This window comes from Periplaneta americana, chromosome 2 (genome assembly GCF_040183065.1).
Source record: "Periplaneta americana isolate PAMFEO1 chromosome 2, P.americana_PAMFEO1_priV1, whole genome shotgun sequence".
Taxonomy (NCBI): Eukaryota; Metazoa; Arthropoda; class Insecta; order Blattodea; family Blattidae; genus Periplaneta; species Periplaneta americana.
In genome coordinates, this window is record NC_091118.1 from 99,443,176 (window position 1) to 99,458,205 (window position 15,030).

The 15,030-nt window shown below is 37.1% G+C and overlaps 1 protein-coding gene across 6 annotated transcripts in view; it reads left to right on the forward strand.

Annotated features, from left to right (window-relative positions):
* The first annotated feature begins 2,241 nt into the window (after window positions 1-2,241).
* The window catches only part of axo (axotactin), a 356,966-nt gene continuing 344,177 nt past the window's right edge, over window positions 2,242-15,030 (forward strand). For all 6 annotated transcript variants that reach the window (XR_011330936.1, XM_069818184.1, XM_069818183.1 and 3 more), the window contains exon 1: window positions 2,242-2,394. The gene's annotated coding sequence lies outside the window, so the exon portion shown is untranslated. The remainder of the gene's footprint in view (window positions 2,395-15,030) is intronic.

Sequence of the window (15,030 nt, forward strand, 5' to 3'; positions counted from 1 at the left end):
TAGTAGCGATCCTGGTGGTGAGCAACTATCTATGGATGCATATTTCAACTGTCTCTGTTTGCATATTTAGTAAGTATTAAGCTTCGTGACTGTATATCCCTCAACCACCCAGGCATGGTCACACAGACCTTTGCGGTTGGTCACACTGCTTATATCTCCATTTAAAATTTAATTGCGCAGCTGCGATTCTGTGTAATTGTTTATTGTTGTTGACGAAGACCTCTGTCATAAGGATTTGTTTGTAACTGCCTCTCACAGTATTTTATCACATTTATATTATTTCGGGCGGTCTGGCAGACCATGCCTGGGTACTCACTGTGACTAGCAAGCCTTCTCCTTCATATAATGTGAATGTGAAAATCCTAAGGTCATGAATAACAAACCTGGCCCTTCGAACGCAGTGAATGTGAATGCTCCTAACTTCAACAGTAATATATCATGATTGTATGAGGACGATGAAGGAAGTACTTCTGATCTCGATTGCACCGAAGATGTCGCGATAGTAAGCGAGCATGAGTCAGAATCTGAGTTAGAGCTGAGTGATGTTGGCAAGAACGATGAGCAAAATATGACTGATTATCTTCGGGTTTGCGAATAATGTGACCATGATGTCTCACGTTCCAAGAAAGAATAGGACTGTCGTTCTGGTATCCTCTATGCATCACTCAAATCTTTTTGACGATGTAAGTGATAAATCAGAAATTAGTGCATATTATAATTTGACTAATGGTGGCGTAGATTCCCTACATGAGAAGCGTGCACAAAATAGCTGTGGTCGTCGAACCAGGCGCTGGGCTATGGCCATATTATTTTTAGAATTCTTGACATTAGTGCAATTAGTGCATTTATCATGTACGGTTCCTACAATGACAACGAACCAATTTCCAGAATATTTTTCATGAAGAATCTTTCAAATGTACTCGTAACTCCCGATATGCATTATTAGAAACAACAAGTTCATTACTTTTGAAACCCGAGTCTCGATCAGAAAACTCTTTGGATCTGAAGAGGCTGTGCCATCATTTGAAGAGGAACTTGAGAAACAGAAAAATTTCTTCACCTGTCCGCCAAAGAAGCAACAGAAAATAGCATACATTTGCCATTGTTCCAGGAAACCTCTCTGTTTGGAGTGTACAGTCTACACCTGTGGAGTAACGGCTAGCGCGTCTGGCCGTGAAACTAGGTGGCCCGGATTCGAATTCCGGTCGGGACAAGTTACCTGGTTGTGGTGTTTTCCCGAGGATTTCCCTCAACCCAATATGAGCACATGCTGGGTAACTATCGCTGCTGGACCCTGGACTCATTTCACCGGCATTATCACCTTCACTTCGTTCAGACGCTAAATAACCTGATATGTTGATACAGCGTCGTAAAAAACGCACTAAAAAGAGGCATGCCGTAACTGCAATGACACACAGCAAGAAAAAATTGAAGAAAGTGAAAATAATAACCTAAATAATTATATGTAACTTGCAATGTTTCAGTGTATCCTAAAAAAAAATATATTACATTTTTAGAATTTGTAGTTTTATAACAAAAGGACGTTCTTGTTAAAGTAAAGATCAATTATGTACTTTGCAGGGTCTAATCTGAAGATTAACATCGAAAAATGTGTAAAAGTGCAAGAAAAAATTCATATAATTGATCATTTTGAAAATCCCTTTCATTTTAACAACATTTATGACAACCTCCACTATAATCAAAATAGTACCTTGATATTATTCATTTAAATAATTTCAATGTAATAATCTTGTTTCAGACATATTGAAATATATCTGGAATAATTTTCAGTAGTCTGTGCTGTTTTGTTATTTTTATATATAATTTTTTTTTCAGCGGTCTCTGTGACCATGTCTGGGTGAGTGTGTGACTTAATATAGACCTGGGTGGTTAAAGGATATGGTAGACTGTGATTGTGTGTCACCAACAGCCAGGAGAGATAAATCATATGTTCTTCTAATGTCTACTACACAAACAACCCATCGACCAACTAATTCACGACATTAGCCAAAAACGAGGATTTGGACCTTGAAGATTCCGGACTTACTAGTTGATAATGAAATCCAGGTAGAAAGCTATTATATACACACATGAAGATGTGTAAAATGAAAGTTTAATATGACAGACTCTCAATATACTTTGATATTACAGTTCTGACGTTTTCACAAAACAAACTCACGACGCCAAAATCGAACGAACGCGCATCATTGGTTTCTCGATCAGTTGCGAGGCGCGCTAGTGTTTTGTTGACCCGCGCGAGTAACTACTCTAGCGCCAGTCGTTCTTCAGCTTTGGACGAGTGAGTAGTGTACGTGTTGCGACGAGGCAGTCGAGTATCTGGCTATTCGTGATCGCGTGGTTGCCCCATCTCTTGCAGAGAATCGTTCCCGACTGGTAAGTCTCGCTTTGTAACACTAAATTATTATCGGAAATGAATATTATTGCATGTTCTCGTTGCACAATTCAAACGAATGTTTTTGTTGATCTTCTCACTGTCGCAATGAATTCATTGTGTAATGGACGCAACAGTAAGGAAACAGTTTTTAAGAGCAGTAAATACGAGCTTGTTATAAGCATTGAAATCCGTCTGATAAATGATTATTTGAATGCGATAGTGAGTAATGTTTGAATACTATTGTTTCATAAGTAAAAGTCATCCAGTTCGCAAACATCGGCGTATGTACGGTACCTCCTCAGGCAGTAGCGCGTTTACCTGTTGATCTTGGCAATACTCGGGCTTGGGTTCGATTTCCGCTTGGTCTGATTATCTGGGTTGGGTTATATACGAGGTTTTTCCCGCCTGTCAGGATAACCAATTCCATCGAGCTAAGTAACATAGTAGTTAATACAGCATCGTCAAATAAGACACTCGAAATACAGTTCGCCACTAGTTTCACAGCAAAATTACCCGTTTTTGAATAACTAATTAAATGTAAAGTAACGGATAATAGACCTATAAAAAGTGTTGAATTGAATGTCTGAATGAGAGGACGCTAACAGAACTTCAATCCCTACTGTGTCATTTAGATAGATACCGTGATTATAAGAGCATGAATTCAGACTATTTAATTCTCTGAAGCAATTTTATTTGTTATTGTCGGTGAAAAATGTTGCATTTTATGGTTTAAATGCAATAGAAATACTAAAACTTCTGTAATAGGTCTCTGTATTTCCGAAAAAAAAAAAATGTCTAGACTTATTTCTTGTGAATTTATTTGCGCCGATACATATGTTAAGTTTTGATATTCTTCTTCTTAATTTTTAATCTAACGAAAATGTAATGTCGTATGGGAGTTTTTGCTATCAATATTATTTTGACATTTATAGTTATTAAAAATGCCTTGTTACATAAAAGCAAGTTAGAGATCAGTGGCGTGGTGTGGGAATTTCCTGGGTCTTGCCGGTCCGAAAATAACGCAGTCGAGGAGAGGATGAATTTCTTTCGAGCATTCTACTAACGTTTTACGAATATATTTTGCTTCCAAAATAATGTGCAATGTATAGAATTATACGAAGAATAATAGAATTATAGGAATAATAATAAATTATGGAAAAAATTTCTTAAGTACCGTATTTGAAGATTCGCCAGAAGTTGTGTTGCACCTACTTGTACTTCAATTCGTCGATAACTGTAACTTATTGGACATGTCTGTCGATTCATTCATGGTCACAGCAATAGAACGTATTTCACTAATTTCCTTTTTAATTTCATTAACTCAAACGCGAAAAACACATTCAATTATGGCCTAAGTCATTCTGAATGTCATTTGATGTCCCAGAAAACACAGTAGTCTGAAGGTGGTGGTCTAAATTATTGTCATCAGCAAGGAGGTGTGAAAGTTCCACATAAATGCCCCTGTTGACAGAGCTATCGGACTAATCCCTACCCCTAAACGGAAGTTCTTGCTGGGCCAAGTAACACTCCACTTATTAAACGAGACGTTACATATGTTTCTTTTCACAACTTCATTGTATTTTTCTGTTGATTTTTAAATGCCTTTCCTAATTACAAATCTATTCTCGTTTTGCGAAAACGCGCTAGAAAAACAACGGATACAACGTGATTTTTATAATTTTCATGACGCGCGCGTAGCATATGGAAATTATCCATAATCTTGATACCGTCTTTGGTACGGCGTTTTTTTTTTTTTTTTTTTTTTTACTTGAAAAAAGTAAACACGGCCAGCAAAAGAGTCGTGATAATTTTGAACTACTTTTTCTCACTAAATGTACGTGATCCTAAAGAACGGTTTAAAAAAATTCTCTATAACACAGTTACAATCATAAGAGAATACTTCACCAGTAAATTTAGAAGTCATACTTGGGGAGTGAAGGGGAAGGAAGAATAACACACGTTTGCCTTTATGTCTAACCGACAAATAATCGCGTTACAGTCACACCATGGCACTGAAGATCACTGATACCCAGCCTTGGCGAGTTTGCCGTTGAAGCACTGCAGGCAGCATGTGGCGCAAATCGGAAACACTGAAGTGTTGTGTATGTATCAGTTCGATTCTTCGGCGCTAGTTGGCAACCGTATCTTTTCTGACATGTAATATGTTACGGGAACTTGTGGATTTAAACTGTTGATAGAAAATAGAAATTAAGAAATTGTATAATAAGGAATATACCCAATTTCTATTTTTTGTATGTTGTCTGCGGCAACACCGGCAACGTAGACGCCACCCCCCTGTTAGAGATGTATTTGTTGAGTAATGTTCGTCAAAGCGGTACCGGTAACATTGTGCAAAGGTAGAATGAAAACAGGCCAGACAGAAGTAGGCATATTTGACTATTGGACGAACCTGTCACACAGTCTCATTGTTTACCATATCGCAGGATATGCCGCGATCAAAATTCCGCTCTTCAAGAGAGGCAGTAAGCTGGTCGGCCAACGATTGCGTTGTAAAGCAAATAATCGTCAACATTAGAAACTTATTGTGCATGATAATTCATTTTTAGAGTTTCTTTTAGAATTTAATTATAAGTAAAACTACCCAGTTACTTCAGTAACAAAGTTTTGGCGGCTTCTACAAGTTGGCAGTTTTAGAGCTTACTAATGTGTCGTTTTAGATGTGCAATTGATTCATTGATTGATATTTTATTAGTCGCAAGAATTACAAGCATTCGTGGCATCGTCAGTACATAAGAAAAATTCCACAATTTAAAATATAATATAATGCACACTCTAGGGATTAAAAGTCCAAGAACTTCGCACCACGTTTGAACGGCGCTGATAGTTTTAAGGCTTACATAATGTTAGGCTAATAATACAAATTTAATATTTAAGTAGGTAGCCTAATGGAGTAAAATTTTTTCATACTGTAAAAACACTTGCATTTATAATTGTTACTTTCAGCAAACATGTTAAATATTAGTTATTTATCTTAAGTATTATCATTCATTCATTCTGTTCTGGCCAAAGATAGGTCTTTCAGTGCAAACCCAACATTCTCCAATCTCTATTTTCCGCCTTCTTTTAGTCTCCACATAAGATCCATGTATCTTAATGTTGTCTATCATTTGATATCTTCTTCTGCCCCGAACTTTTCTCCCGTTCACCATTCTTTCCAGTGCATCCTTCAGTAGGCAGTTTCTTCTTTGCCAGTGACCAGCCAAAATATGATACAGTGAATGATATATCTGTGCCTCATGTGTGTTAAAGAATAATGACTGATGTATCTGAGCTTCTTATTCGTGTTTTCTTTTTCAACAGAGAAGATTCATTATCGAGTGTGAAATAAGTGAAAATATACACAGACATATAGAAAATATCTCTCGTAGGTAACGAATGGGTGTTTCACAGTTCTAGATTCAAGACGTGTCATCCGAAAGGAAAATACACAATCATTAAGCATATTGCGTTTCCGGCAACTAAAAGACAATAGTGGAGACGGAAGCTGGTGGTGTCCCTCGTCTTGTTTGTGTTGCGTTATGTTAACCACACGATCATTTGTGATGCTACTTGTTATTGTTAGGAACTCTCATAAGCAGACTGCGGCCTAGGGTCACCAGTTCGCGAAACTGAAGTTTGGAACGCACGGAATATAGCCTACATGACGTCATGACCCATGGGGTGGGATGACACTGTGAGTGTACAGTTAGATTCGTAAGAAATTACGTACATTATTGTTTTTCTAATTCTAATTGGCGTGGGTCTTTCCAATATCCATACGTACTTAAGATCAATGACAAAACAAGTATATTTTATTTATTTTCATTTATTTGATCATTTTTACATGCATATTTGTGTTGGGTCCCCTGTTAATTTAGCTGTTTTATAATTCACACTACTGAGGAAAATGTTGAAAATTAAGAGCATCAAGCGTTCACTTCAGAACGAACTTATAGAGAAGTTCAGAAAGGAATATTTTCTTGTTAAAAGGAAAAAAAAAAAAAAAACACTGAATTTTGCAACTTGTTAAACAAGTATAAAGACAGATAGAACTCGATTCTTTCAAAAGCATTGTAATAGCAAAAGGTGCATGGAAAATATTTAATTATACAATCAAAACTGATCTTCAACATCAAAATCAGACATAAATCATGAAAAAGAATTTAATCGAGACTTGTGTATAATGTTGGTAGACTACATGCCAACTTCCCTTAGGTTTCTTGCAAAAAGTTGTTTTGAGTGAAAGTAGGAGATACTTTTCTTTTCATACGTCGCGAATATACCTTGTAATTCGGTGCATTGAATTGTGAAGAAATGCATTTTATGTAAGTACAGTTATTTCCCATAACTATGTTCCTGGAACATAACTACGATCCATTTAAATGTTGTACTCCAGAACGTAGTATCTCGTTTATCTATATTTTTGCTGTACTGTAGTTTGAAGTCAAGTCACTACACCTATCTACGAACGGTCTATGTCACTTCTAGTGTTCTTTGAACGGTTATATCGTGGACCATAGTTGTGTTCCAGGACCATAATTATGGGAAATGACTGTACTAGGCCTATAGTACATTTTTTCTTTTCTGCTCACAAATGATTTCATATTGTTAATGTAAATTGAAACGTGTAATGCTAGGCAATTATTTGTTATACTAGAAATGCACTGTACATAATAGTATATATTTTGTAAACGTGAACAATTTATTTTGTGTCCTACTGTGATTGAATGTTTACATGTTGAGGCAAGGAATAGTAACTGCACTCTCAATCTCCCATTCCCCTCGATCTACACAACATGGTGGTCCGTGCGTTCGTAATATCCTGCGCTGCAGTCTGCTCATAAGCAATGGAATGGGTGAAATGATCGAAACATTAAAGCGACGATGTGAAAGACACATAATGAGGCCTATTTAAATATGCCATATATTTATATAGTCTATAAATATTATATTTGTTTAGACTGACATTTATTCTTACAAGGGTAACTGTCGGTGAGCTCATATCGAAATTTGCCTTGAAGTTTAGCTGACAGAATCTGCTAGGCTACATCTTGTAGAAAGCCCACACACCAAAAATTGACGAGTTTAAACTGCAAGTCTCCGATACCGAGATAGTAATTCCTATTAAAACACATGAAACCATGAAGCTTAAATTTTGGTTTGTACGGCCGCTCAGCAATATCACAGTAAGCCTCTGCCCTTCCCACTACTGCTGTGAGGATTGCCCAGTTTCTACTGCATGGCTGCTTTAGGACACGACAGTGCAACTTCGATTTCAGGACCTTACAGTTGAAACTGCAGCTGATTTTTGGTGTGTGGGATTCTTACAAGACGTTCCTTTTGTCAGCGAAATATCAAGGCATGGACAGTTTCGTTGTTAGTCTGTAGTCACTTGTATCTTTCTTCCGCTTACCACACGAATAGGTTATGTTAGAGCAGATCTAACATCTGCGGTGGCTGACTGGTCAGAAATTTTCAACCAGGCGGCCTGGGTTCGTGTCCCAATCTGACCTGAAATTTTTCATGTGAAAAATACATAGTAGCACTTGTGGCGGACGAGGTAGCAGTTCAAGATTTTCTCGGGCTTCTTCAGTTTCCCCATATTAGGCATCTGAAATACATCATTCCGTCCGATGTCCATGTTGTCGTCATTCCATTCTATAGCATTCCCTGAACGTCTGCTGTGATACACGGAGAGTGCTGGTCTAGGGATGAGTGTGTTGTCTGCTCAAAATTCGAGTGCACAGCAAACCTTTGTGTAGTCAGTCGGTGTGGGTTTGGGAATGAGCCTAGCGTGAGGGTCAATGAAATAGATTTTTACGGTCGTAGTGCTGGATCGTAGTGCCTCCTCCCGAAATCCAATTCAATTAGAGCAGATCTTACGTTAGTTTTTATGGACCTACCGACTAATACTGTTTTTGAATGTATTGAAACAATTCATTTTAAAGTTTTGAATTTTAATTACAGGCAAGAACATTTTTCAATTAAATTTACATTCTAAACGCAAATTTCCCACATTCTTCTTCTGATGTTCTTAAAAGATATTACTGATGTGACCGTTAACTAATCATAGGATCGTTTTGGAGTGGAAAAGTCAATTGGAAGTGTTAATATAACATTAGGAAACTGGGAGGGTCCTTCATAGTATGATTATGGGAAGGTTTTATCAGAACCCCTGCCACTGTTATTCTACTATAATAATTGTTCTGTTATCGCCACAGCTCTCTTTTTAATCGGTCTCTGCAGTTGATAATTTTGGAGTAAAGAAGTAGAATAAACATTTCCGTTGGTTAGGAAGAGTCTGACCGTAAGTCAAAGAAAAATAGGAGTTTTTCATATTAACAGTGTTTGAGTTAACGCAGTATAAGCGTATTTTATTTTGTTTGGAACAAATTGTGTTAGATTAACGTGAATTTTATGTAGGCCTAGGTGCCTGTAAGAAAAAGAAGAAAAGTAAACATAATTTTCTTACCTTGCGAGTCCTCTTTGTCCCCCCCTCCTCCGAATACTTCGCACGTATCTTTAACGATAGTAATGTTTGACTGATGCTCCAGCAAAGTGTAAACAAATTTCTCAACTCGTTTCAGTTGTAGATCTGATCTCGGAAGTTGTTCCACAAGATACTTACGTTGCAGAACCTGTCGCACTGATGTATTTCAAGGTCAGTTTAACCTTATGTGGGTGGATTCGAAACGCGGCATCGAATGGGAGTGTAGCCTATATTTTACATTATTTTAACCAAGTTTACTTACACCAAACTTGAAACTAATTTCAATAAATCAAACTCTGGCATTTCGTTGTTTCTACATATTTTATGGGTGCCAACCGTAACTCGGGTCAGTTTACGATGAAAAAGTAATGGAACGGAGGAATATTCTCTCCGGCACCGGGATTTGAACCCGGGTTTTCAGATCTACGTGCTGATGCTTTATCCACTAAGCCACACCGGATACCCAAGAGTTGGAACTTAAACTGAGACGATTCTGTCCGACGCACAGTGGTTCCAAACTCAAATCTGACTGGACAAAAGGTATAAAAGTTTGAGCTTCAAAACAATATAAATACTGCCGTTCTGTAATCCTAAATAGTCGTGTATCTACGATTCGTATTCAGTTTTCCATAAAAATTATTGTCGTCTGCGCAGGAGCAGGTAGAAGTCAAGTGTTCAGCACAGACATTCTCTTCTCGTTAGCATCGCCCGGCAAATTACCTTCGGAACATCGATGTGTGAAGATATAATATATTACCTATCCTCTTCGAGTTTCGATGAATAAAATACAGGTATTTCCCTACATTTTTAATGCATTTTCGAACTTTAACATTGTGTTATTTAGTTATAATACTCATTAATACACAAGGAAGTGTTCCATGACCATTTTTAAAATTGTATTTGCTGTAGCAGGCCCGCAAAAGCAAAGGCCACAAAAGGCCATTGTCAAAGCAGGTTCAGCATTTACATTAGCCATTTAGGTATGTAATTATAAAGGTTTTCTAACCAACTTCAACCACCTTCTCCTTTTATTTATATTTTAGTGATGGTGTACGGAATTCCGAGAAGAGAACTAGTTGATATTTCGTGAAAAGAAAATAATATTTTAAGAAGATTAGCCTGTGTGTGTATGTATTAATTAATATGATTTAGGAGATTCTGAGGGACATGATCGTAAATTAGTGCAGAAAAAAGTGCTGAATTCTGAATGAAACTTAAAGACCAATGGACTAATTGCCTCTACGTATTAAAAAAATTTCTTAAGGAAATACAAGGATTGGTTAAGTGTTAAAATGACTTTTTTTAAAAATAGATTGTGTCTAGCAACGAAAAAACAAAAATCGTCTACAAAAGCAGTTTCATGAATATGCTGAGAAAAGTCAGAAGAGGAAGCTGAAGCCTTTGCTGGAAACACACTCGGTTGATGAGATTGCTCTTGTTACAGAAATGGATTTGAGATCAACGTACAGGCCTGATGCAGCAGAAATGGTAAAGCAAGTGTTAAGTTTTTACTCAGAAAGGGTCACGAAAATGAATGAAAGAAAAGAAAATAAGATCGCTTACGTAAAGAAATGAGACTTCTTGTCGACATTCCCAAACCAGAATTTGGTACGACTAATGGCGGGATTAGCGCGCGGAGGTTCTTTCAAGATCCAGGTTTGGCATCAGAAACTACTAGCGTAGATGAAAGCTTGATTCGGTGATTTGGAACCATCTTTAAAACCAGTGGTCATCATTTCGTAACTCGCGAATTAGCCCCTTAATATACAAGCAGGGCGGAGGGTTAAGGCATGATTTCCCTCCCCTTACCCAACACTTGTTCATTCAACGTTAAGCAATCTGGATATCCTTCTCTCCTACATTCCCCTTCGCTGTGTATTGCGGGCTGCATTTTATATGACGCAATCTTTGCCGACCACTACTTAAAACAATCGCCAGTGGGTACAGTATTAATATTGGAGAGTTTGAAAAAATACTGTTTGGACACTGTAGAATTATACATCCAGAAATATAAGTGGTATTACATGCCGCTAAGTGTGCATAAAATACTTACCCATGGTGCGCAGTTGATAAAGGAAGCCGTACTTCTGTTGGGATGATGTCTGAGGAACCCCAAGAAGTCCGAAATAAAGATTACAAGAATTTCAGGGAATAAGCTTATCACGCGCGCAAATTTTATAGAGCCGATACGACGATCGATTTGATGGAATTTCCACTGGCCCGATGGTAAGCAGTCTTCGTATCTAACGCCAAAGAGTAGAAAAAGTGTATCTTCTGATGTACACCTACTGAGACTGCTCCAGGATCACGATGATGATGATGATGATGATGTTTGAAAATTAATAGAGTTACAACTCTCTCAAATATCTGTAAATATTTCAAATGTAGGTTTATTTAACCAGAGTTAGCGGTTTTGTTAAAATTGTATTAATATGTAGGCTATTGTATTAAAAAAAATGAAATGATATTTGACTTAATATGTACGACTGTTGTGTATTTTTAACATCTTTCGCACATTAAAATCAAATAGAAAGCAGTGGCGTATACTGGTTTAAGGGCCTGGGTTACCACTGACCCTATTATTACACAAAATATATTTTAAAGTCCCTATAATGAAATTCCTTACCTATTTATATATGAATTCCAGACGTCTTGATTGGGACGAAAATGCTTTGATGACTTCGTCATTGAAATTACAGTTGGGCCGCTTGCGAAGTTTCTGTAGAAATGACTTTTCAATGGACATCAGTGCCAAGCCGGATAAACGTTCTTGTGTATGAGTTGATCTACAGTAGGATTTTATTCTCTTCAACGCAGAAAATGTTCTTTCTACTGATGCTGACGTAGCTGGTATTGTCACAATTAATGTTGCCAATTTAAGGACTTCAGGAATAACTTGGTTCAGCTGGTTTTCATATATGGCAGATAATATTTCATGGATAGGTTTGTTCGAAAAATCAAAGACTTCTGCTGAGTATATTACACTTAATTCATTTTTCAAACGTACTTGATCAAAGTGACTGTTATAGGACTGAAATAATTTGTTTAGTGCCTCATTCGGGAAGTTTTCTCTATAAGCAGAAAATTTTTGAGAATCTAGAAGATATGTGAACTGAAGCTTTCCATAATCAGAAAATCTGTCAGTAATTTCCATGTGCATACGATCTAGTATGCTGTAGTACAGCTGCCTGTATTTCAATTCATCATCTCCTTTTCTTCGCTTTAATGGTGGTTCCATTGTATTGGCTGAAGAATTTTCATTTTCCATATTACTCCATATGGACGGAAACCCACTACGTCTGAATTCGAATATAGTATTTTTTTAACTTTGATACCTCTTGCAAGCAGTATGCTATGTCTAGACTTTTTGTCTGAAGAATATTGTAGAGCACATCTGTATGTGCGAACACTCTAGCATAGACTTCAAGAAGAAATATATTCTGAAACTGTGTGAAAAAAAATACAAATATCCTTGAACCTGCACAATTACATCATCAACCCAGTTTTCTTCAGAGTCATTACAAATGATATTTTCAAAGAAAGCAATCAGTTGTTCTCTGTATTCCTTTACTGTATTTACAAGCCGAGATGTAAAATTGCATCTAGTTGGTGCTACTTTTGGAAGTTTCTTTTTCATAAATTCTTGAGTTTTTCTGATCTTTTATGAGATGATGAGAAAATGCAGCTAAACCCGACAGTGTTTTGAAAAAAAAATGCGGCATTCTGGAATGGATGAAGTAGTTTGTTGCAAAACTAAATTGAGAACATGGCTGTAACAATGGACAAATAGTGCTTGAGGATACTTTCCTTGAACTTTTGTTTTTAAGCCATTAATATTTCCCGCCATAACTGAAGCACCATCGTATGTCTGTGCAATTAACTTATTGCCGACATTGTATTCTGCTATAACACCTTCCACATACTGAAACCAAGCAGCAGCAGTTTTGCCCGAACTGACATTTGTGAATCCTATAAACCGTTCTTGAACATTGGCAGTACTATCGACGTATCTTAAAACAGTGGGCAATTGACTCTGATTAGAGCAGTCACTTGTTTCATCAACAACAATGGCCGCAAAAGGTGCTTCTTCTATTTCAGATTTTATGTTCTTTATCATAACCTCACTTATAGCAAATATTAAGTCATTATGAATTGCGGGAGAAGTACCACGAAATACTGTTGAACTCTCAAGATGATTGGCCAGTAAATGGTCAAATTCACCTAAGGAACTTAAATATTCAATATAATTTCCTCTACTGTCTGATTCCACACTCTCATTATGATCCCGAAAAGCCAATTCTTGTTTTCCTAGAAAGCAGACTGCGTTAATAAGACGCAGTAAAATCTCCCGATTTTTTTTTTCCACAGGAGCATTGTGTTGGTTGATATGTAGAGCTTTTTGCTTATCTAGCTGTAAATCAATTCTTGTCTTCCCAAAGTTTGCAAAGTTCATGCTACTACAAATATGAGCTTTTGATTTGTCGTGTTTTAGGACTGCCGTTCGAAGGGAGTTGATATTAGAAAACCCTCTTTTGACCACACATTAGTTTCGCGGCTAAATAACAAAAAATGGCTAGCAAAATAGTTTAGACAGTTTAGAAGTACCACACAACCAATTCCACTTACCATATGTTGTTGAAGTGAAATGGTGTGTGTACTCACGCTGTTTTTCTTTTACGTCCATGGACAAATTTAACTCAGGAGTTGGTCTTTCCATTTTCACAATTTCAACTTCCTCGTTGTATGTACGACGGTTAAAAGGCACTTAATAAACCTTCTATTACACAGTCATTTTCAACACAAACCTCTCCAGAAACTTGTTCTGCCATATTTTTCACAATATCACTTAATTGGGAAATTAAAAACTTAATAATTCACAATTAATATAACTCTTAGACACTCGAACAAATCACAAATTTAAAATACTGCACTGCAAGAACACAATCACATTCATGAGCTAGCGTGCTAAGAGTATTGTTGCTTCGCGCCTGCGAAGAAACCGATCACGAGAGCGGCAACTCACCCGCCTACATTGCACGATGGAAACAGAAGAGAGCGGGGGGATGGGCAGTTGTGCGGAGGCAGCGTGCGCGGTACGGTCACAGGCTACCTCACGTAGCAAGCGGTTTCTCCAGCGATGCCGCCTTGACAACTGTTTCTTTTCGAGAGCAGAGAGCGCATATAAATCTAACAATTACTTTAATTTTAATTACTGTGGTAAAACTAATAATACAAAATTATTACATTATGTTATATTATAAACTTTTTCTTTTGTAATTTCCTTGGGCTACCGCCGGTAGCCTCGGTAGTCCGCAAAATACGCCCCTGATAGAAAGTATATAATGCCTTTGTGATTTCGTTCCAATCCCTGCGAAAATCAGTTTTGTAAAATTATTATAATTCTTTAAAATTCAACCCCTGTAAAAGGGTGGTTTATTTTATCCAATCATAATCAGACTTTACATGCAAATGCAAAATGCCATTTGTAACCTGTATACAAAATTTTATGAAAATCTGTTAGAAACGAGGAGAGTTATTAATTTTGTCCTGCTAGATTTGTATTTGGAACCACTCTGCGACGCCGGGATGGGTATCCGGTGTGGCTTAGTGGATAAAGCAACAGCACGTAGAGCTGAAAACCCGGGTTTAAATCCCGGCTCCGGAGAGAATTTTTCTCCGTTCCATTACTCTTTCATCTTATGATGACGCAGAATATCTGAATGGAAATATCATATGTACTTCGGTACATTAAAATAATATATCAGGTCAGTTTGTCAAATCTGCTTCTTCAGGAAGGAGAGATGAGACGATTCCGAGTAGTCCTGTAAGACAAAGCGGATAGAACTAACTACAGACACGTTCGCTCCGATCTTTTCAGTTCTTCAAAATCCTTCTATAGCGTTTTATTATTATGGTTACTAATACCTAATACTATTAGTCCATTGGTGTAACTTTTTATAGCCTCCCCCAGCAAAAATGATATCTGGGCCCCTTTTCTTACTGACATTTTTTTTTCATATTGTCATAGTTCTGTTTTCACATCTAGGCCTAATTTGAATAAAACAATTTAGCATAGAAAAATACTCAATTTTTGAACAAAGTTAAGTGAACAGAACTGAAAAAATTTAAATGATATAACTATTAT